This window comes from Aphelocoma coerulescens, chromosome 7, assembly GCF_041296385.1.
Source record: "Aphelocoma coerulescens isolate FSJ_1873_10779 chromosome 7, UR_Acoe_1.0, whole genome shotgun sequence".
Classification (NCBI taxonomy): Eukaryota; Metazoa; Chordata; class Aves; order Passeriformes; family Corvidae; genus Aphelocoma; species Aphelocoma coerulescens.
In genome coordinates this window covers 29,778,844-29,803,096 of record NC_091021.1, presented here as the reverse complement: position 1 = coordinate 29,803,096, position 24,253 = coordinate 29,778,844, and the positions used below count along the sequence as shown (strand labels likewise).

The following is a 24,253-nucleotide window of genomic DNA, read 5'->3' as shown; positions in this document are numbered from 1 at the left end:
ACTCTGCTGTACTCCCCAAGACTTCAGATAGACAGCACTGGAAAGATGTTCCCATATACTCCCTGAACCTTCATCCCCCTTCCCTCCCAGTCTGCAGAGATGCAGCAGTTCACCATGACACTGAGCTCCCTCCAGTTCAAGTGTCATCTCCAACCAAAGTTTCCATTCAAAGAATTTTCAGTGTGGCATTTTTATGTCTCACACAGGCCCCTGGGCAAGAACATGATGTTCAAGGACTACTGATTTTTACCTGCCTTCTGTAACACCAAACACATGGGAATGTTCTCACCTTGTCCATCTTTTAAACCATGACCCTCTTTGTGAGAGAGCGGTGAAGCCACCCTGTAAGCAGTGAAGCAAGAGTTTAAGTGGCTGCTTTCATAGCAGCCATTTACTGAGGAACAACAGGCTCAGATCAGACTTTGAAGTGAGTTTTTTCAAAAGCACGCACTATTTTTATTTTAAAAATACTATCATCACCAATCCAGTTTGTTCAGGGTAACATATACTGAGCAAATATAGGCATCTGCCTGTTCAAGGTTCCTAGTTCTTCCCAGGAGCACTCCTGAACAGGGTCCTGCAATCACTGCTGTGCTTTTAGGAAGCCTCTGAGAGTCACTAACAACCTTCCCTCTGCAAGTGGTAATCACACCTGCAATCACAATGTCATCTGAGATAACAGTGAGCAGTGTGTACACAGACTGAGGAGTCACAACCCTGCCCATTCATACCCTTTGTTGGGTGAACACACATCAAAGACTCCCTCACGGTGAGTCATGCCATGACTGTCTTTACTCCACTTTTGCCATCATAATCCAGCCCTAATCCTCACAAAAGGGTTAAGAACCTCCCCTGGGAAATCACTGCTCTGGAAGCCAGGCTCAGAGCACAGTCACTGCAGCAGAGCTCTCTCCCAGCAGCTGGCTCTGGAAATAAGAGCAGGAATCATCCCCACAAACCCACTGAGAAGTCAGACACCGCTCACTCCTGCAGGCCGGCTCAGTCTGTGTACGGCAGAGCCCCTATTGTTGGTGCTGCTTAGGAAATATTCTAGGGAGTGTGTAATGGGTTGTGCTCAGATTCTTTTATCAGCGCTTAATTAACTGCAGTTACAACACATGTTCACCATTAATATTTTAAATTACTGAGATGTTTGCTAAGTCTATTCTGATGGCCTTCTTGGAAACTTCCACCAAAGGTTCCAAAAGTGACAGGACGTAGTCCTGTGCCTGCGGTACTTGGCCCCTTCTTGCTTAAGGGTCTTCAGGCATCATCTTGGGTGACATGTACATTTCATGCCCATGACAGTACAGAAGGGGCCATTTCTGAAAGTTATCTGAAGCTGATTTTCTTCCTTTGTAAACAGCTCTGGGCATTTCTAAACCACTGTTTTACTCGGCTACAACAAAAGCTGTTGTCATCCAGCCATGCTGCAGAAAGTGGTTGCATTGGATTTGGCCACATCTTCCAAATACACTGTTTCATCAGTCATTTCATCCCACAGAAGCCACAATTAGAAACATTTTGCTCCTAAATTCCAGAAACAATTTCTAAAAGTCTAGAAATTTCCCCCCACTTGGCTCCTTCAGCTGGATCCCCTCTGCTGAAGTAACTGAACAGCAGCTTCTTCACCTTTTAAACAGGAACACACAAAAAGCACTCAAAGTCTGGTCTGGATTGCCTTTTGCCGAGACATGGATGACTGCAAATTAAAGTAATTTTAGAGTGCCTGGGTTTTGTTGAAAAATTGTTCAGGGCTCCAAAAATCAGCAAAAGAGCCCTTCTCCTTTTGAAGTTTACTTTACAGGCTTGCGACAAGATTCATTACTTGAGTCACAAGGCTGCTAATTGATCATTCTCAGCCTGTGCTCAGACAGCCTGGTGGTGTAGTATGCCAAGTCACCAGGGATTTAGTGTTTGTGGGTTTGCAGGATTTTAAAGAAGTTATTCTGGCAGTTTAAGGGGACATTAACTAGTCTTGTTCCCATCCACCTCTTGTGAGTATTGACAGTTGAATCAAGGTTACAATTAATGTGTTCCTTCTGTGCATCATTACACTCAATAACATTGACAGACTGTGCTTTTTTTCTCTGGAGCAGTTTTGCATTTCTTGGTGTAATCTTTGTGGCTTTATGCTTATATATTAAAGCCTCTCCCTTTCCTTCCTGCCATACTTCTCCCCTTACAAATACCATGTTGTATATGGGTCTGCCCCCATCTTCATTCCAATGCAACCCTTACCAGGATAAGACTCTTCCTCGGTTATCCACTGGAGAAAACAAACTCTTACCATAATGGAATCTGAATGTCTCTGGTAGTTCATTATAAATCATAGCTCTAACTTCCAGGGACGGTCCAAGCCAAGTTCCCCAAAGAATGCTTGTAAAATCTGGTACTTGTAGTCAGTGTAAGTGTCTCGGCTCTGAGACTGTGAAGGAACTCTGCATCTCAGTTTTAGGATCAGAACCTGTATTTGTTAGATTATTCAGTCCTATCACTATTTAACAGAGAAGCTAATAGCTGCCAGGATGTGTTAGCTAAGCTTGCAATCATTCTGGTCTTCCTACTCCATCCATAATTGATAATAAATTGCAATATTCTCATATAAACTGCAATATTCCTTGGTCCCAATGGGTTCCCATTTTCCCATTTTCTAATTAGGCTGAGCAAGGAATTGCTGTTGAACTTCTTGCTAAACAGCAGTTTTCAGCAGGATTTTTCATAAGCACTTTTCCCATATGTGATTGTATTGTTTGTATGGCAGCAGGATTCTGTCAGTGATTGCCTACCCTTGGATGTACCAAACACATTTGGAGGAAATCATGCTTTTGTCCTATTTATTTTCCTTTCAACTAATTTCTATGTTTTGGTGAAAGCTTAAAAGATACCCTAGGTATCTGTAGAAGGTGGAAGTGGTGACTGTGATAGTCCTGATCTCAGGAAAAATTTCCATGAAATTCAGCTGGAGCTATCCTGGGAAAAGCCTTTCTCCTGCACCCCTGAGCTCTAATGCTGAACATGCTGCTGGCATCATTACACTGGATGTGCAATTCTCCTGAAGAGCTCAGAGCACAGTGAAGTCTGTAAGTTTTGTGAGACATACATACAACAAAAACTTGCTTTGTTGTATGACTTTTGGAGCTTTGTAGCTCTCCTGGTTAATTCTGATCATCTGGAATCATTTAAGCATGAATGAATGCTCTAAAGGTGCAAGGGAAAATAGTCCTGCCTATCTCAATAGATAGGAATAGCATTGCTTCCCTCATTTCTCAAGGGCTTGGGCCCAACTTAGTACAGTGACAGTGAATGGCAGTGAAAGTCAGACTGGGACTAAAACAGATGTGAGAGAGAGAGGAAGAGAGAAAGTGAGGGTGAGAGAGGGAGAGAATCAGATGAAATAGGGAGAAAATCCCTTTTGTAGATAAAGGAGGAAAAAACCTTCTGCACAACTGACAGCAGCGGACACCAGGACTGGTGACACGGTCCGTCTCTCCACTTCCAGGATGGCTGAGTCACTGGAACACCTGAAGGCCACCTTTACAGTTAGGTGTCCTCAAAAGTTATATCCTGTCACTTTTGGGCTTCTCCTCTCCACTTTTATTTCCAAAAATCAATTGCTACAATGCCTTTGTTTTCAGTTTAAGCATGCCTGGGCTGACAAAGGATTCCAGTTAGCTCTAGCAGGCACAAGGTATGTTGTTTCTTTGGAAACATCAACTCTAATTAAAACAGTAGTGCAGATGTAATGCCCTTGGGTGTTTCCAATCCAAGGCATATTTGGGATATGGCATAATTTCTCATCAAAGTGTAAAGGTCATTTTGGGGACTAGTGGCATCACCTCAAGTTTGCTCAGTTGTAAATAAATTTCCTCAAAGTTTCAGTTTTTATCAGTACTGATATTCCATAGTTCAGTACTGGCAATGGAGCACTGGACATCCTTTGACACAATACATAATTTCACAATCCTACTCTCCCTTCCTCATTATCTTCTCTCTAGACTGCACACATGCATAGCCACGTTAAAAGCAGATGATGTTACATGCATTAAAATGCTAACATTTGTTATTCAGCTTTATTGAAGCCAAATGAGTTCTGGACAAAGCTGATACCTCGGACAGAGATTATGTGTTCAGAGGAAAAGGGCTTTCCAACAGCCATTTGTCCAGCTAAAGGCCTCAGGTAGAGGTGTGCTAACAACAGCCAATCTGTTAGTGCTTAGGCTGTTTTCAAACTATAATGAAAGCATATAATTTTTTTTGCTAAGCATTTGTTTTTAGATCTCTTTGATTAATTGTTTTCAACCTATCATTACATTTTCCTTAATGAGATTACCTTATTAAAAGCCATAGTTCCATGAATAACTAGCTCATTCGTGTGCTCAGTTCTTTAGAAATAAAGAAAATTATTTGAAATGTTCTCACAGAAAATAAGTCTTTCACACTAGAAAAACTGTTAGAGCTTTAATTACAAGTTTTATTGCAAATCATTTAGCACTTGAATGCCTGTACTGATGAATAGGAGTCTGATCTGAGTCTCAGACTCCAGCTCATTCTGTTAATTAATTATGGCCATTTTTCTGTGCAGACAACATAATTATTTCTATTGTTATGAGGCTAAAAGACTGCAAACTAGATTCTGTTTTAGAAGATGAGGGATATGTATAAAGAATCCTGAAAGTCTAGTACAAATAGGCAAAGAATATGTGTAATTAATTATTATTAGAACCTCTATTTAAAAGCAGGGAGGTTGAGATACAGAAAGCTGCCCAAATCAGATGACATTGTAAGACCGTGGTAAAGAAATTAAAATGTTTCTTGAGCTCCATAGCTGTGGTGAAAACATTTCCCTTTGATGTGACTAGGCTGCCTCTAATTTCCCATCTCCAGCTCACATGAGAGACACGTTTCTGTTCCTAATGAACCCGCACTCCAGTATAAAAGCAATATGTGCAACATACAAACACGTCAAACAGCTCCAGTCGAAAATTAAACTCTGGCAGGAAAACATACAGGCTTGGGGGGGGTTTCTGCAGTTTATTTTGGGGGTGGATTTTGGAGTCCTTTTTTGGTTGGTTGTAACCCCAGCCTTTTGGATGTTTAGGAAGTAATGAATGCAGTTTCAACTGAAGTGAGCACGGTTTCCAACTTACATGTATGCAGAGAAAGACAGCTGGTAGGAAGCCTCTCCTTTAAGGGGTAAAATTGCAACTGATTTTTTTTAATGTATATGAAAGCATTGGGAATTGGAATGTCTGGAGACCAACACTTTCTAGTCACATGTGGAAACATCTGTTCTTCTTCTATGCTTCTCACCCCTATCTGGAAAGTGTAGCTGGTCAGCAAGGTTTTCTTTCTACTGAAACACTCATCACTTCTGAGGTGGCCCATGAAGGTGCTTAATCAGCACTGCTGGGGAGAAAAATCTGAGCAATAATCTGATTTAAGAATAACCAAGATGCACCAGAAATACTTCTAGACCTTAAAAAACCTACACCCCACTCATAAAGTTATCAAGGTATCTTTAGAGAGACACTTTCTGTGTAGAAGCAGGTTAATGAGTGTGGGAGGAACACTGACTCTCATCTCTTGCAGCGTGCATACTGATAAACAGCCAGATATTACCATAATTCATCTGGATCTCACACTTTGCAATTATCTTTTTCAGGACTTGATTTGCTTCATCTTTAAGGTAGGCATTTTGCAATAGTCCCATAGAAACATCCATCCTGATGAAATGACACCAAAGATCTGAGAATGTAAGCAAGCTGTGGTTAGTACACATTTGAAAAGTTGACAAGTTCATTGGAAGAATCTGCTGGTTATGATATTTCTGTTCTGCTCTGCTCCACTCCTTTATTCTGCAGTTCACCAAAAACATATTTAGCCTTTGAGCTGTCACAGCCATCAATCTTCAAATATTTCAAACTCATTCAAAGGAAATGTTTTTTAAAATAATAGTAAGAGTTGACATCTGCATTGCAATGACATCTTAGTCTGTTTTGGAAATCAGAGATGCAAACTAGGCATCTTTTTCCTGATTAAGGCTTGGAAAGGTCTTAGTCCTCTGCTTAATGACTAAATATTGTCTACATGCTAAATACAGTGGCACACATATACCTATGTATAGTTATACATGTACACATACAGAGGCAAAAAAATCCTACAGCCACAACATAATTTTTAAAAGACTCTAATATTTTGTTAATCCTTATGGTGGAATAACAGAGCATTAGTCAGAGTTTTCTGTATCCAAAGCACTTCCAGAAACAAAATCCATAAAGTGCACACTTTAGCAGAGTCAAGTCCTGGCAGGGATCTACCCTGGATGTCTTAATGAATGCCAGGTACAAAATACGTACCCACAGCTGCCGTCCTTCCCCAGCTAACAGCTTGTGCTGGAGCAGCATCAAAGCTGGCTGCAGGCATAGCAAATGTATGCACCTGCACTGAGTAATTACTGAGCCTAATGCCAGTATGGATTAGCTTCAGTGCTCTTGTGAAAAAAGTATGGATTAACTCACAGCATTCAGCTTATTACAGCTGTCTTACTGCACATCTAGTTTTATGAGCACTTATAAAGCAATATCCATCTATGTTCTCTTTTGATTTCTGATGATGGAGTCCTTCAGCTGTGACATTGGAGTGTACTTCAAAGCTACCCCTTTGTCTGCTTTTCTCCCTTTTCTTTTTCCATTTCAAACTCAGCATTAATTTGTAGGTTGCTGCTCATGTCCTGCCACCACATGTACACCTAATGTCTATTTCCAACTTATATATATAATTTACATTTTAATGTCTTTGTACTAATTTCTTCCTCATCATCTGGAACCAGTGCAAAGACTGGATATCCATACAAGACAGTTTAGAGGTCACTTCTAAAAATAAAGGCTTTGACAACCAGTGCTGTCTGCAGTGGGTACCCATCTAATGAGAGCTGCATTTAGGCACTCCTGATCTTTGATCAGCATTGTCCTCTTCTGGAATAAATCTGGAAACATAGAAATGAACAGCTGCTACTTCTGTAGCCATTCTCTTGAGCTGTCCCCAAAACCACGTAAAATTATTCTTACTGCGAACTTGCAATTTCTTTTCTGTAAAAATGTAATAAAGATAAAAATTAATTTCAGCTCTAATTCCCTGTCTATCCTGTGTATGCCTGTTTTGTCTAGACTGTGAGCAATGAGAACCAGACACCATCTGAAATGTTAATTTACTTTATTAAGGAAATGAGACTTACATGATCCTGGTATCTGTCTGTGTCCCTTTAATAGCTTTTGAACTCATTGCCTGATTTTGAGCTAATGTGACAGAAGGAGGGGGAACAAGAAGATAATTGACCTACTACAAGTTTCAAGAAAATTAGAGGTCGTATAGAAGAGAGTGAGCTGTAAACGCCCTGAAAGCCTGCTGCAAGGATGCTGATGTAGTCTGAGATTATTCATACAGTAAAGATCTCCCCTTTGCAGGAAAAAAATCAAAACCCAAACACCTAAAATATGAAATTGTCATTGATCAAGAAATACAAATAAACAGCAACCCAAGCCTGAGTTAGCCTGGTGCCCAGGGAATTAATCTGCTTATCTGTCAAAAAGCAGCACCACATCTTGTGATGCACAGGAGGAACTGTCACTAGAGTGAGACAGGGATCAGATTGTCTTGGTGCTGGGCTGGGCATCAGCCACGGGGACCAGGGCTGGCAGCCTGTGGAGCTGGCACTGCTTGGAACAGACAGTGAGCTGCATCCATGCTGGGTGAAAACAGAGTGTTTACTGTAAGTGTAGTCATTTGGATTTGTCTGCCAAAAGATTTAGGAACTACAAGGGCATAAAGCAGCCCATGACAAAAGAAGCTCTTTTGATCAGAAATTACTTGAATACCCAATGTTTCACTGCAGGGCTGCAGAGAAGAGATGCCAGCTTTGACGTCTGCAGATTCTCTGCTCAAGGAAGACAATCTATTTTTAAATTATTCTTCCTAGCACAGGTGAAAGGAAGAGCATAACTCGTATTAAGAAACTGCCCCTGGAACTGTAATTTGTAGTGACACTGTGCTAGAAGAGATGTGTTGTGAATGCACACAAGCAGATACAGTGTATTTTACACTGAGCATGTGGGATAACACCAGGAAGAAGAACAGAGAAAGATCAGACAGGAAAAATTAGTTGCATTTCTTTTCAGTACTATGTGTGTCTCTGGGCTGGTACTCATTTCTGTGCTCAGTCATTTTAAGCCCAAAAGTTCAGGGACACTGAAGTTATTCTGTGCTTAGCTCAAGGGTGAACATGAGACAGAGTCAGCTGCTTTCCATCTATTTTCCTTCTCCTTGGGGAGCCCTGTTCCTCTCTAGAAGAGAAGGGAGCCCTTGCTTTGGAGACGGAGAAGGTCTAACTCTAGGAAAGAAAATTTGGCTGTGTATATGCTGATGGTGTTGTGCCAGCCTTGCTGGTAGTAGTTGCTGTTTTGGAAGTGCTCTAGAGAGGGAATGATTTTATTTAGAGTATAGTTAATTCATTTTCTCTCCATAATGGAAACTGTTCACTTGAATGCTGCCCTACATCCTCTTCTCCAAAGCACGCTGTGGATGTAACACTCCATATGGAGCTGAGCACCTGGTCTGTAACCAGGTGCTTTATTCCATCAGGCACGAGAGGGCACTGTTAAATGTGGTCTCCTCTCCTCTACATGAGAGGTTGCCTGAAGGAGTATGAGAGAGTTTATCATATCTCCATGCCTGAGAGCTATGGCAAACAATTAAACTTTTTAAAGTTATACTTTAGACCTGTCTCCTCTGGTGCTGTGAGATGCCAACAGCAGGAGGATGTATTCAGTGTGTTAGTAAATCTAATAAAGGACATAAACACTGTAACTTACTCTTTGCTTTGCAATCACAAAAAAGGAGCAAGAACTTGTCTCACTTAGTTCTTACCCTACATCCACATTCTAGGCATCCCTTAACTGTCCTTGGTGAAGAGATGAAGGAGGGCATAGGGGTTTTTTCTAAGGAACAAAATTTAAGCCAGCACAAATTACTCCACTGTTTGATTTCTTCTTCTTATAAATGGTCTCAGACAGGCAGTAGCCAATATTTATTTAAAATATCTTTTCTCAGCACAGGACTAGATTATGGAACTAACTCCCTGCCACAGGACACTTTGGCGTCAGAGAGCCATCATGACTTGAAAGAATCGAAAACTGTTCCTGTACACCAGAAAACACCAAGTCTTCAAAAGGAGCAGGCTTTAGGGTAGTGCTCCAGACACAAGCTTTAACAGGGGAATGATTTAGGAAATAGGGTTCAGCTGCATCACAGCTTCTTATGAAGAAAGAGCTGGGCAGCCAGACTGACAGAATAACTTGGCACGGGTGAGGAGATGGCTGTGAGGCTAATAAACACTGATTTGGCACTCCCAGGCTTCTAAGGAATCACAGATTTGCTTCCTACTTGGTAAAATTTCCCTTGTGCTGATGAAGCTCCTTGTCATGCAAAGATCAAATGAGTTCTGTATTTCAAGCAAAGTGAAGCCACCAAAGAGAAGGACCAAAATGTCCTCTATTGCTTTTTATATCTTATATATCTCTATATATTTTATATCTTATTATTACTAATCCTCATTTTAAGCACCTGAAATGCTGTTTATATCATGGCCCATGTGCCAAAATTCTTAAATAGTTGCTCAGTTGTCCTGTGAGCAAATGGAGGCCTTCACACTTTGTTCTCTAAGTGCTTTCTCCTCCCAAGTTCCCAGTATGTTGTGTATGAATAAAATACACAAATGTGTAACATAAAAATGCTTTGGAGAAGGTTGTGTTTAGCAAAACAAATGGCCTGACTTGGCAGTTGGTTATTTGTACTGCAGGAGGCCTGTGGAGCCCCACTGGGTGAGGTATTTTCACAGGTCTATAAAAGAAAATACTTTGCTTTGGGGAACACCTTCTGCCCCCCTTGTGTCACAGCCCAGAAGTGGAGTTGGACTGTGAATTGCCTCTTTTATCTGGAGTCAATGAGCTCAGCTAAGTGGCCAGATCTAACTTTCTTTGGTGTCCCCAAACCTTCCTGTAGTTATTTCCTTATTGATTTCTCCAAAAACTACATTGACACAAACAAGATTAATTGGTGGCTTCTGCTGGTTGTTGGTAGAGCGGGGAATTGCATTTACTGCCTTTAGGAGTGCTATGACAGCCTCACCCTTCGTGTGGATGATGCAGTTTACTGTGTTTGAACAGGTAAATGCCACTCACTGTGTGAGGAAAGGCACAGTAAGAAGGCAGATCTTAGCTTAAAGTAAATAAAGCTTCACCTTCCAGCTAAAGGAAAACTGGAAAATTTTAAAGATTTTTTAAATAAAAACTTGATCCTGCAACAGGAAGCTGGAGTTCAAATTAGAATATCAGTGGGAATTTCGCAGGAGGAGGAGTCTCCCTATGAACTGTAAGTTTCCAACCTGCTCTCTGCCTTGGAGAACTCAGTGTGTCTATGGTAAGTGTTTGCTCTACACACTTTAAAATGCCATGGTGGGAGAAGTGGATTTTAAGCATATGAAATTTTCTTGGTCTTCTGTAATTCTTGGTATGTTGACAGAGCAGTTAATGAAAGGCTGTTTCAGCTGACCAGTTGGAATATGGATAGAGAATGTGCATGTGGTGAGGAGATCTGCATTCAATTACCCTCCTACCACAGACTGGCTGCAGACAAGACAATTATTCTGTGCCTCAGTTCCCTAATTCTAAAACAATGAGCTTCCTTTGTCTGACTTGTCTACGTAGAGGAGATGCTCCTTGGGGCACTGATTGTCTCTTAAAATGTTTTTTGTTTTACTAGTTAATACAAAGCAGCTCTGAGCATCTGAGTGCTACTGGAATTCTCCTGCTCCTAATCAGAAAAAGTGGTTAATTAGTCATTCCCTGGGTTTCATTTTTGTTTTCTGTATCTAATCTTGGAAGAAATGTTTTTTTTTTTTCTTGAATAACAGTGTGACATTGTATTTTTGGAAAACTGTCTCACGTGATGTCTTTATTTCCCTTTCATCCTGCTCCACCACAATTGAAGAATGTCAGCAATGGTAGTCTCAATTGCCATACTAAGCCACGCAGACAAATTTTTCTTAGACCAAAAAATTTTGTTCTAAACAAACACATACGACTACCACTGCAGAACTGCTTCATTGCCAGTTATCCCCCTGTGCATTAAGTTAAACTGAAGCTTTCAGAGAAGATTTGAGATGCCAAAATGTCACTAGCCTAGGTGAATTTTAATGCAGTCTCTTGTGTATGTGTGTCATTCACATTAAAAATATCATTTTGGCAGAGAAGCCACTTGGGCTGACTTAAAAATATTTGAGCAGATAACAAGGAGACGTAACAGTCACTGGAAGCATTTCCAACTTGGTGTATTTAATTAGACCTTATGACTGAAAATTCTTATGATCATCGGAAGATCAACATTCCAACATATTCTTGGTTATATTTATTAAATATTTCCTTTTTTGGTCCTTAGTGTGAATGTTTGGAAAATTGTTAATCCAACCCACTTGACTTCACTGGCACATTTTACAAAAGGAGGAGGAAAAAATGTGGAAGCCACTGAAAACTAAAGGGTTCTTACTTTGGAGAAAAACAAAGTTCAAGCCAGTGCTACAGACTGTCTGGAACTCTTCCACAGTTTTAAAAGGAAAAGACTCTATTGAAGGCTCTTTTCACAAAACTCCTTTGCTTCCTTTGAATAAAAGAGGAACCAAGCACACTTAGCAGTGTGTAAAACACATTTCTTTAAGAGAAGCCAGCTTTATCTTCAAGTCCCAGCTAGTTAATCTGCTCAAACTCATTTTTAACTTAAAGTCTGAGAAATCTGACACCACCACAGGGACTTAAAGCTTTTAGTCTAGATGGAATTTGCTGACAATACTTTCAGCTAGGGCACCAATAAAGACAGGTTGGTTTCTCTCATTAAGTTTGGTAAAAAAGAATGTTTTCCTCTTTCAGGGAAAAAGAAGGAAGGGGACAAGTATTCATTTTGTCTCTCCCTAGATCTGTAAACGGTACTAGCTACATCTGTATGGTATCTTCAGATACGTGTGCCATAGCTGAATGATGTGCAAATACAGTTGTTTTGGAAGTGCCTGGGAAATCCTGAATTCCCCTCCTGGAGGGGAGCATTCCCCTCAAGAAATTGCATATTTTCACTTGCTCTGCAATAGACATCTGGCTGTAAATAAGGAAGCCTGAATATACCTACAGTGTAACTGGGATTGGCTTCCAAAATATAGATAGTGAACTACTTGTGTGAAACTCCTGCTGTGGGAGGTTGGAAATCCCAAATGTGCACTGGAGCATGGTCAGGTATGTGCTGCATTCACAGGTAACTATAATATGTTCTTGCATTTCTACTGCTTGTGTATTGGTTGATAACTGAACAGAATTTCCTGGCAAAAGCTTTTAATTACAAATGCTACATTACTCTCCCATAACTGTTGGAGTTACCTAATCTAAGCTTTGCCGAATAACAATTTTATTGCCATGAGTTAGGTAACCTTCAAATATATCTCTCAATTTATCATGTTTACTTCTTGTGGGTAACAAATCTGTGTTATATAACACTCGCCAGACATTGTCTCTATTGCTCTGTTCTTCACTTTCATTCCCAAGGGTCGGGGTATTTGCATTCTTTAGCTTTGCATTAAAAAGAAAAAAAAAAAAAAAAAAGAAAAGAAAAGAGAACAATAAAACAAGAATACCGTGCATCTCTGTAATTATGCTGTAGCCATGTAGCCATGACCAGTGCTTCTTTCTTTAGGCTAGAAATTGAGATTAGAGACTGAAGGTTGTAATAAAAGTAAATTATACTCTAGCTGGCTTGGCTGGTCTCTGTATGCATAGGAATGGGCACTAACTCCAGATGTAATGGAAGCTCTGTGCTGTAGATTATTGAGCAGAATATCACTGTGCTTTGGTAGAAACAGTAACAGGCATATTTGCTGAATTTTTCCAGCCTCTGATTCATCTCAAACTCCCCCTGTAAATTTGAACTTAGTTCTGCTGAAGTGAGAGCTTTAGGACAAAAAGCTGTGTCTTCCCTGTGTGCAGGCGCTGTTCCCATTTCATGAAAGAGGACAAAGCTAACTGCATGGTGCAGAGTGGGAATATTTTCCTTCTGTTGATTGTCTTTACAGTGCACCCTACACATCAGGATATCAGGAAAAGGTTCTTCACCCAGAGGGTGGTTGGGCACTGGAACAGGCTACCCAGGGCAGTGGTCACAGCACCAAGCCTGACAGAGTTCAAGAAGCATTTGGACAATGCTCTCGGGCACATGGTGTGACCCTTGGGGTGCCCTGTGCAGGGCCAGGAGCTGGACTTTGATGACTTATATATCCCTTCCAATTCAGGATGTTCTGTGATTCTATGATTCTATGATTCATCTGCAGGGTCAACCTAGCTTCAGTTGGTATCTGTTTCTCTGTGTCTGTTTGCATAACACAGCAACCACTCCCTTTATCCATCACTCGACTTAACATGAAAACCAATAGCACTCTGCTGACAGATTTCATTCAGCAACAGTCAGAAGTAGTTACTGGTTTTAATGCTGTCGTGTATGAAAGTGGAAATTCTCTGCCGCCACCTGTGGCTTTAGAAAAATGAAGATGCAGAATATTTGTAGTTCAACCAAATATTTGGTCTGCTAGTCTGAACAGTCAGTTAGTTTGAAACACAAGTTGTACATTTTAGCTGCTATTAAAATCAATAAAATTGCTAGATTTTCCTTGTTTATTCTGCTAGCATATGTTATTCCAGCCTCTAAATACAAGATGATAAAATAGCTGCTGATTTTCCAAATCTGAAATTTCCCCAGCAGCCAAATGCCTACAGCTCTGCTGCCTTTTCCCATCAAACATAGAAGTGTAAAGGCTCAGGTACCTGTACAAGTCACCAGATAGGCATAAACTACCTGTGTGGTCTTTTGCTGGCACATCTAATTCATTTTTCTTGCTCCTGAGCTAGTAAACCAATGCTGGCCTAAATGTTGTATGTCGATGTTAGTACTACATAGTGTCTGACCTCTTGGCTTCCTCCCTCCTTACATCCTCAATCTCTATTTGCAGCATGAAATTCACAGGCTTTTAATGCTTTCTATGTTCACAATCAGCAAAGACATAAGCAGGATGAGGATGAGAATTTAGTCTGCCTGCAGATTTGGGAAGATATTACAGTGGTTCCCTTTTTAGAAGATTAACTTCTAATCTCAAGAGGCTAGAAACTGCATTGCTTTTAAAGTGAGTGCTTACATTCTGAAAAAAAACCAAACAAGCTCTTGTGTCAAAAGAAAAGAAAGAATGGGCTCTGGGAAATGGACAAATGTGTTACTTCCCAATAAAGTTAATTCCTAAGTATCTGATTCTAGCAGTTTCCCCACTTAATTAGGCGTCATATCAGGAACAAGCCCTAAACTTAAGCAATTTCTGGAGCAGAAGTTTAAGTGAGAAGGCAGCACATATCAAGATACAATTGTGTTTAGGTACCTCCTGAACTTTATCCTGAAAGGACCCTAGGACCTTTTACAGGAAGATTGCAGCTGAAAGAATGAATGGGGAAGAAAGCACAAGGCAAAAGGAGAGGTTATCTTTACTCCCTTTGTGCAGTGCTGCTCCTTGTACTCCTAATCACCTGATAATCATCTGAACCCCGTAGTTCAGATTCAGTAACTCACTTTTCCTAACACTTCATCTGGGTAACTTCATCCTTCACTCATTTCCTGTGCCCTGCCCTACAGAAGCTATATAAGTTCTATGAGGGTTTTGCTGCTTACAGTCCATGGCTTGTAAGCTACAAAAATCTAAATGTAGGTCAAAATGAATTGAAATCTTTAAACACAGCCAGCCGCTGTTTCCTAAACACGTCCCTGGAGCAGCTGCATGGAGGATGTTTACAATTAAAAAACAACCCTCAAGCAGCCAGTAAAGAATGCACAGGATTACTGTAGCCAGCAGCATTCATTAAATGTCATATCTGAACTTTCATTATCTTGAGCTTGATCAGATTTAAGACCAGCATTAAAGAAGTGGAACTATTGACTTCCAGCACCCTAGAGGGCTCTTATGACAAAGGCCCAACTAGAAGATAAATGGTCCCAAAGGGACTCTGGGGTTGTGCTGTGACTGGACACAAAGTGTCACGTCATGCTGGTTTCTACTAGGATGGGAGATCCCTCACTTTTTTTTTCCTTCTTGATCTAACTTGTGCAATTAAAAAAAAAAAAAAACCAAAAAAACAAACCTGACAAAAAAAACAACAAAACATCAAAACAGAACAGGAAAAAAGATGAGTTCTGCTGAAAATGAGTCAATCCCTTGAAACCCAGCAGGGGAACCGTCTGCTCTCCTTATGGAACTCAGTGGCTTTCATCATGATTCAAGTGTCTCCTACTCCTCCCTCTCAGCTGAAGGCAGATGTGGGTTCACTGGCAACACTGGGCCTTGTTCTTTGTGAGTGTTTAAGGCCTGAGCAATCATTTTAAATTGAAAGCAGAGACAGTGATATTATTACAAGATTGTCTAGAGCAGCGATTCCCAACTGGTAAGACATGAGAACATTTACAAGGAAAAGGTTTCATGAAGTCTAGGCTAGAAATTAGCACAGAAAAGCATAAGCATAATGCAGAGCAGCATCTTCTTAACAGTTCAATATGTTGAGAAGAAAACTCCTTCCAAAAAGGTGTTGGCAATACTCTTCAGTCAGACCATGGAGAAGGTCAAAGCAAGCTTGTCCCTGGCTCTTTGGTTTTTGTGTACTTTCTGTATTTTAATGCCAAATAATCATTTATCTGCAGAAAACAAGTGTTCATACAACAAGCATGTTGCTTTTAACAGCTCATGTGCTGATGGGTGTGTAGCTGTGGAACTCTGTGTGCATGCACTGCCATCTGAAATCCACTATAGACAGACAGTCATGCACGTCACCAATGATCAGGGATGTATGTCCATTTGTTTTGGAATAAAGAGAAAAACATCTGGCAATCCAGAATATGCCACAACCATGCACTGAGAAGGAAAAATCCCAGGAGTAACAGTCTGGCTGGATGTAACCAACAAGAAGAGAGATTTAATGGAGCAAGTGAGGACTGAGGTACTCAGAAACCCTTGACAATAAAATTACTTTTCTTTAGGATTCCCTTTTTAGTGATTCTGATTTAAATAAAAATAAATAAATAAGTCTCTATTAACCTATTTTCAAAGTTCCAGAGCCTCTAAATCAGCAAAAGCATCTTGTTCTCCTAACAGAGAGTCAATCTAAAGGACTTAGGAATAGGAAAACTATCACTGCCTTCTCCTGAAGAGGCAGCAGCAATTCCCCCCCAGTTCACTCACTTTGTGCTGCACCTGAAAAAGTCAAAAGTGATGGCTATAACATTTTATGGACTCATACTGGTAACTGCTCTCATCCTTCACAGAAGCTCAGGTACCGGGAATGATGCACCAGGAAAAGGCAGCATCCTGCACTGCCTCCATGTACAGCCTACTTGGGTTTCAGAACACGTGCTCTATAAATGGCAGAAAAAAATTCACCTCAGAATCAAAATGGAAAACATTGAGGTCTCTGCAAATACAAAACTCTTTACATCACTGCAGCCAAGAACAGTTTTGCTGTGACTTGCTTATCTTGGCCACATTCTTCTGCGTTGACGGCTGTTGAGATGAAACAGTGAGAGGAGAGAAGGAATTGTAGCCTGGGCGGTGGTTTGCTCCATCACCCGTAGAGGTATCTCAGTGCCTGGTGCGGAGGCAGATTCTCTACAGCTTGAGCTTTCCTTTTTATGTAGCAGTTCAAAACCATGGATTAACATACCTAGCAGCAACCTGTGGCACAGAAGAATGTAAGAGGACAGAAAAGAAAGGCTTTATGCATAGAACCTGGGCTTTTTGTATGTCTATCCCTATGTATGTTTATGATCTGGCTGAAAGTCCATTTCAGATAGGCAGTTGATTGGGTTTTTTACATGTATAAATGAAAAAAAATTAAAATATTAGAGTAAAAAGGCCTTAAGTTTGTAATGTATGTGACTATCCTACCTTCCTCTTGAGAGTCTTCAGGTCCACATTATAAAACAGAAGTTCTAAGGTCTTACTGTTGAAGAGAATTCAATTTGTCCCCATCTCGCATTTGCTCTTCCTTCTACACTACTTTAGCACTTAACACAATTAACTGTAAACGGTTTATTAAAATAAATCCCCTGCCCCAGATTTGGACGTCCCTAGGCAGATGTGCCAGTGCATGGGCCCTAGGCAGGCCCTGGGGGTGGGGGAGGCAAGGGCAGCCCTGAGCCCCCTGTGTGCCTGAGACAATGCCCTGTATCTGCCATCGGGGCAGCGCACGGCAGGGCTGCATACAGACCCCTACGCTCTCCATACATACCCACATGCACTCCCCTAGGGCATACGATCCAAATCCCATCCCTTCACATACATCCTCTGTGTTCTCCCCTGTATGCAAGCTATGCAGTTCCTCCAGAACACACACACAGATCTCCCATGTGTATTTCATTCACGTCCCAAACAAGCCCATAAGCACACTCCTCTACGCTTCCCATACATGCACCCCATAGATAAAGGTCTATAACCCCCATACGCCCGTTATAGAGCCACCACATCCCCACAGACTCTGCAGTGCACGGCTCATACGGCACCCATGTGCACCCCTACACACTCCACATGCACCCCGCACCCAGCTCTGGGCGCCCCCCATCCGCAGCCGCCCCACCTGGGCGAGCCGCGCTCCACAGGTGCTGGGCCGTGCTCCCCTTGGACCCCCGGCCGCTGCCGAGTGAGGCTCCGCCGGGAAGGACTGAAAGGCAGCCGCGCCGACCGCAGGCGCTATCGCCGCCGGGCACCGCTTCCCCCGCGGGCTGCGCTTCTTCCCCCGCGGGCTCCGCTTCTTCCCCCGCTGCCGGCGTGCGCGGAGCAGCCCAGCCCAGCCCAGCCGAGCCGAGCCGAGCCGAGCCGCAGGTGGGCTGTGGCCGGACCCGCCGATCCGGGGCTGGGCAGCTCGGGGTGAGGCGGCTCCGGCAGCGCTACCCGGAGCCGCGGGGCTCTCCCTGCCGCCTGCGCCCCGGGACGCGGAGGGAAGCTCGTGGGCGGGCACGGGTGGGGGGTACCGCGGCATCCTCCTCAGGGGGAGGTGAAGTAGGCGGAGAAGGAGGAGGAGGAGGAGAAGAGAGAAACCTGCTTCTCCGGAGGGACGAGGTAGTGGCGTTGCAGAGAGCCAGCCCAGCGGCGTGAGCTGCGGGCACATGCCGCTCTTGGAGCACCGGAGCCGCGGGATTCCTGCGGGTGTCTCAGCCCGTCCCTTCCCCTGCGAGAGCGTCAGCTGGGCTCAGGCTCACCTACGGCTCCCCTCCCGGAGTGCATCCGAGAGCAGGCAAACCTGGTAGTAAGTACTTGTCATCTTTTATGTATGTTTTGTTACAGTTTTATTGTTCTCTGCTGGCAGGTAGCAAAGGATTTCTAAGATCAAGCATTTATAGGCTCGCCTGTAAGGATAATCTCTCTGGCTCTCTCTTGGCCTCCTGAGCTTTTCAAATATAGAAGTGCATAAGTGGAGGCACATGTAGCAACGCTCCTTCACTACACACCTACATCTTTAATGTTTCAGACAAAATGTATGTGCTGGGACTTTGTTTTTTTAACTTCTGCTGTTCTCAAAGTAATTTGTATCATGTTGCACAACATGCTTAGCGTCTCAGAGAAGGATAAACCCTGGTGACACCACTTAAACATCCTGCATGAGGATGGGGGAAGGAGATGAATGTTTAAAATCATTAACTTGGCAGAGGCGGGGAAATCACTCCTCTGCAGGCTGCATCCACACTATGGAGCAATATGCTTTTGGAGATTCTTTGCCTTTTAATCCTCTTTCCTGTATGTGCACATCTGGACTCTGGCCTGGCACTGCTCCCTGCACTCAGGCTGGAAGGGAGTGGCATGGCAGACTAGCAGAAGCTGGAGGACAGGGGTGAAAAGACAGAGGACCCTTCCTTCCTCTTACACTTTAAAGATACCTTTTTGCACTAGTCTTGTCTTCTGTAGAGTAAATCCACAGGAATACTTCTCCTAGAGTGAGGAAGTGGAATCAAAAGTTTTTTGAAGGCTGCATTATTCTCCCTACAAAGGGATGGCTGAGAGGATAAGTGCAAACACCTGATTCTGCACCCTTCCAAGCATTTGGAACGGGGGTTGAGTGTGGAGTTACATGACATGCAGAAGGTGTGTTCCCCACTAAGACACTACAAAATTATGCTACTTCTTTGTGGAGTGCTGGAAATGCCATTTCTGTCAGTAGTGCTATAAGAGAAATAGTAATTTCTCTCTCATTTTAAATCCCTAAGAGAACTACTATCTTCCTCCCCCTACTCCCTGCACACATCTTTATTTTATTTTATTCTGCTAATGTCTTGCATTATTATTTGCAAAATATGAGTGTCTTCCTGTGCAACTTTATATTTGCTGAGATGTTCCTGGAACTATGTTCTAGGAGTCCATTTTAGGAGCCTTCCATTTTTAAACAAAAATTATCTGTACTAATAACTGAATAGTTAATTTTCATCTGGCACAGATCCAGTATTTTCTGCTTCCTCAAGTGATACTACTCTTCTGTAGCTGGTCACTGTGTGTTCTGCTGTTCATAACAAAGTGCTCATGATAACACATTTCATAATACACTAATGTGACACCCATCCTTAGCCTTTTGCAAAGGAATGCTACAGAACAAATGTCTTAACTCCAAAAGTAACTGGAGTGACTTTGTTGGTTGTAGTAAGAGAATGTTTGCTACCAGAGGACCAGCCTCTAGAATGACAGGCAGCATGCCATAATGACATATTAATGGCATTTAATCTTTTTAGATGGACTTGAGCAGAAAGAAAATGCCTGGTTTAATAAACATCACAGCTAGAATTTTATATAAACATGGGAGGCCCACACTAGTTAATATCACTGACCCCATTTTTATTGCTCTTGTAGGGAAGTCTTAAAAGGTCTGCTGCAAAGAAAGTTATAAATCAGATACTTCTGCTGTTGCAAGCATCTGTCCATAGCTTTAGTTGCCCTGCTGCCTGATGCAAAGGAGGATGAAGGAAATAAATCAGTGAAGTTCTGCTGGTTTGCTTGTATAAGTCTGAAAGAGAATTTATAAAGTCTGAAATAAGGTGGGATTACGTATTACCATTGGCTTAAGTTAAATGTAAGCGACGCGTAATTTTTCACCAGTTTTTGGTCTGTGTTGTGTTCTCTGTTCTCCCTGGCTCCTCCTTTAAGTTCATTAGGACTTCCTCTGGATGATGATCCGATTTTGACAGTCAATCAAAATCCATACCGATATCCTTATGCAGGCCAAATACACTGTACTTAGAAACACAATAAACCAGCAGCTACAAATTACTTTCAGAGCCCTCCTAAAACAAAATGCAGATGTAAATAGAGTTCAGAACTGCTCCAAATGCTGCGCCTTAAAGCTGTGGATGTCTCAATCCAGAAATTGTGCTCAGGTCTATCTGAGAACCATGGCTGAAGTTTCTGGTTAGACTCTGGAGAACTGGCAGCCAGCACCTGTGGTTATTGGACTCTTCTAGGTAGTTTGAATTCAGGTCTGAGCATGTGCTGGAAGTGATCCTGGTTTTGCAGACAGACTCATCTCCTCTCATTCATAAACTTGTCAAGTACATAATAAAACATGCTGTGGTTGTTTGCTTTCACTGTGTTCAGAGCTGTCCTCAATAGCTTTTCCAAACTTTATTCCACAGGTGTGAGTTAGGAGTAATGAAGGTAATTTTTTCTTCCCTTGGCTGGTTAACACACTTTTCTCTCTTTGATGCTAAATTACTCTTTTTTTTTTTTTAATGTCCAAAGGAAGATAGGTGCTCCTTTCTCTCATGGCTCTAGAAATGCATTGCTGCACCTGTTGCAGTAGACTTTTTAAACTTTTTCAGTGGCATCCACTACACCAAACAGGATCTTAGCAAGCTTTGTACAGCTGCCTTCATCTCCTTCACTGATGGGAATGCTTCCATGATGTACTTTAGAGCTACATAGGTTGTTTGGATTTCTGCACTGGATGCAGAGAAGATATGATTAATCTATAGTGCCGAAAAGGATTCACTAGTGAAGCTAGATGGATCCAGGTAGGATGGACCTGGAGTTTTTTAAAATTTAGCACAGCTTTAAATATCATCTATGTTGTCTGTGATTACAGTATGGGTTTTGCTAAAATCTGTGTCTTTTCTGAGCAATTGTACAGCGTCTATTGAGTGTGCTACAGCAAGGTCTGTCTCTAATAATGTTTTCATTAAGCCTCTCTACAGACAGAAGAGTAAACTAATTGCCAGACTAACATGTCATTTGGCTCTGTGAACACGCTACTGAACACTAACTCATGAATGGAAACTTAAAAGGCTCATTAGCAACCTGCTACATGAAAGAAATTCCAAAGTGAAATGAAAATACATTTATATTCCTGTTGTTGTTGTAGCTACTAAAGCTGATATAGAATTCCAGTTTAGTTTTTGTGGAAATCTTAAGTAATTTCATGAACATTTTTGTCTCTGAAGTTTCAGCAGCTGCTTCTTCTATAAAAGCGAGGAATAACTAGTTCTGCTTTAGTAGGAATGAAAGGAGAATTGAGCTCTATAGAAATGAGGAGATTAGAGCTCCATGAGGCATATACCCATTTAATGCTGCTGGAGACCAAACCTTCTTGAATAATCTTAACTCTCACTTCTGGTGAGCAGAAATTCTAGAGGAAAAAGAAAAATTCCCTTAGTGACTTATTAACAAAGGCTTTTCAGGTTTGCTGGGATTTATCATGTGAGCCTAATCTACCTTTTGTTCATCCAGTTGGCAGGCTTTAAGATTTAAAAGGGTCTGCAGAAACTCCTCCCCCAAACTCCTTATTTAATTAAAGAGGCTTGGTGCATTATTTACTTTTGAGTCTTCCATTTATGTGGGAACAATGAGTTGGGGTTAACATATTGTAAAATATTTGTGAACGCTGCATTATAAGCAGGGCAAAGAAACAAACTTTGGCTACACCTTCAGATTCACACTGGCCTATACGGGTTCAGTGAGAATGACTGAAAGTGAGGCCAGTCATATGTAAATACTGAAGTATAAATACAGGTGTGTAACTCTACAACAAATTTCCCTGCCTCTGTAGGTGATTTAGAGGGCCTGGAGGAGAGTTGGTTTCATTTGCTTCTATGAAAGCTCTTCAGAGTCATCAGATATGCCGATGAGGCCTTGCACATACCAGTAATTTTTATATTTTGCTTTGGTAGTTCATCAAAGCCAGACTGGTAACTGTAGTTCTCTCACTAGTTCCCCCAGTTCCTTCTCCTCCCCCATTCCATTCATCCCTGTAGCTGTGAGCATCAAGTTGCAGATAAAACGACTTCTGAGAGAGCAATGGGATGCAGCTCTTGCCAAAGGCAATTAAGTGCTTAGGATTACAGTGTGCTTTACAAAGTGTGTTCTTGCTGAATCCCTTTCCTCTTCTGTTTGCTGGCACTAAGCAGTTTCTTGGCACTTACCTTTGTTATAACAAGTCAGAGCATTGCTAAACTTCACTACAGCGTCTTAGCTCTCTGCAGTGTCTTCTGTTTTGAGGATAGTCTTTCTAGTGATTCTTTACTGAGAGTCAGCTTGACCTCACCACCTTTGCTGTAATTGGATTAAATTCACTCACTTGCCAAAAACACGACCCACTGACAACATATTAATTCTTCAGACTGAAGTGCTGTTTTGTATGCATAGGTTCCTTGGTACCGAAGGCATTTTTAGGGCTTGTGATGCAGCCAGCGTGCCACAGGATACAGAATTGTCACGGAGGGATGTTTTCAGTTATTTTCTTCATCACAAAAGAATTCAAACAGACCATACATTCTGTGTGAAAGTAAAATATCTAACCTGTGGGAGAAGAATTATTTGCTCTACTTGACAGACCTGTGCATCACTTGCTACTGGTTCTTGTGAAATGTGATAAATTGCTGAGAGTCCACAGACATCCTGGCTGAGGAAAGTGAGTGAAAGTGCAGGAAACTGCACCCACTGCAGTTTATTTCTAATTATTGCACAGCAGGTTAAAATCATTATTCTCAGTTGTCATTTTAATGCTTTTTTCTGTTACTCTTCAGCAGTCCTGTGATCTGAGGTATTTGCAGAGTGGCGGGATGATATCTGAACAAAAAAAAATTACCCAAAAAGGATCCTAGAACTGTATAGTGAAGGATAATCTGATCACCAAGCCTGTAGTTTCACCCGGAGACCTTTTATATACTGTCTAAACCAGTGTAATCCAGCTTTCAGTGGCAACCACTGCTAAGCAGCAAAAATCACTATCCTGATTGTTAACCTCAGCAAAATGTTAAAGGATGAATTGGTAATGGGGAGACCAAGGACCTAGTTGCAAATACTCTTACAAAGAGGATTTGGGAGACACAGTGGTACCCAGTATGGTGCAGGCACTCTGAGATGTTCCAAATAGGATCTCTTTTTTAGCTTTTCTTATCTGCCTGGAAGTACTGCAGGTTTCCTGTTTGCTGCAGAGGCCTGTAAGAGCTGTGTTTTGCAGGCAGCATGGGCCAGAGGAACTAGAGCTCCCAGCTCTGTGTTCCGATCAGGGTATTGTTGCACTTGATTTCAAGGTGATGTTGCTTTCTCTAAATTCTATAAACTGATGAACACTTCCGGTGCAAAACAATAGGCAAACAAGGTGAGACAGGGGTGTGAGATTTTCCATATCTACTAAAAGACAGTCACAATCTAATTTACTGTGTGAATGTGCAGCACAAATAGTAACAAGGATGTCTGTTTTAATACCCCATTATAAATTGTATGTAGTTGCCTAATATTTTTGGCAGTGTTGACTGATAAGAATTTGCTTGTCTCTTAATGGAAGAAATATATAATTCCATTAATTCTTTATAACGGTGTAAGCAGTTTGTTAAATACTGAAGTAAAGGGTTTTTTCATTCATGTGTTTTATGTAATGTAATTGGAATCAATGTCATTAAAAAACAAACAAACAAAAACCCCTCAGAACCAAAATACTGACCATCTATCCTGGACAAGGATTAATAGCCTGACTGGGTGAAAAGAATAAAGTATGAGGGCATGTTCTGCAAGAAGCACTCACAAAGTCTAGGTCAGACATATACTCTATGTTCTTACAGTGTCGATTGTATCAAAAGGAAAGTTACAAACCATAGCAATAAGCAA

At 41.6% G+C, this 24,253-nt stretch overlaps 1 protein-coding gene across 10 annotated transcripts in view; it reads left to right on the top strand.

Annotated features, from left to right (window-relative positions):
- Positions 1–18,172: 18,172 nt before the first annotated feature.
- Positions 18,173–24,253, top strand: part of MYLK (myosin light chain kinase) — a 197,772-nt gene continuing 191,691 nt past the window's right edge. For 9 of the 10 annotated variants that reach the window (XM_069021101.1, XM_069021100.1, XM_069021099.1 and 6 more), the window contains exon 1: positions 18,173–18,416. The gene's annotated coding sequence lies outside the window, so the exon portion shown is untranslated. The remainder of the gene's footprint in view (positions 18,417–24,253) is intronic. The other variant, XM_069021097.1, reaches the window with a different exon arrangement.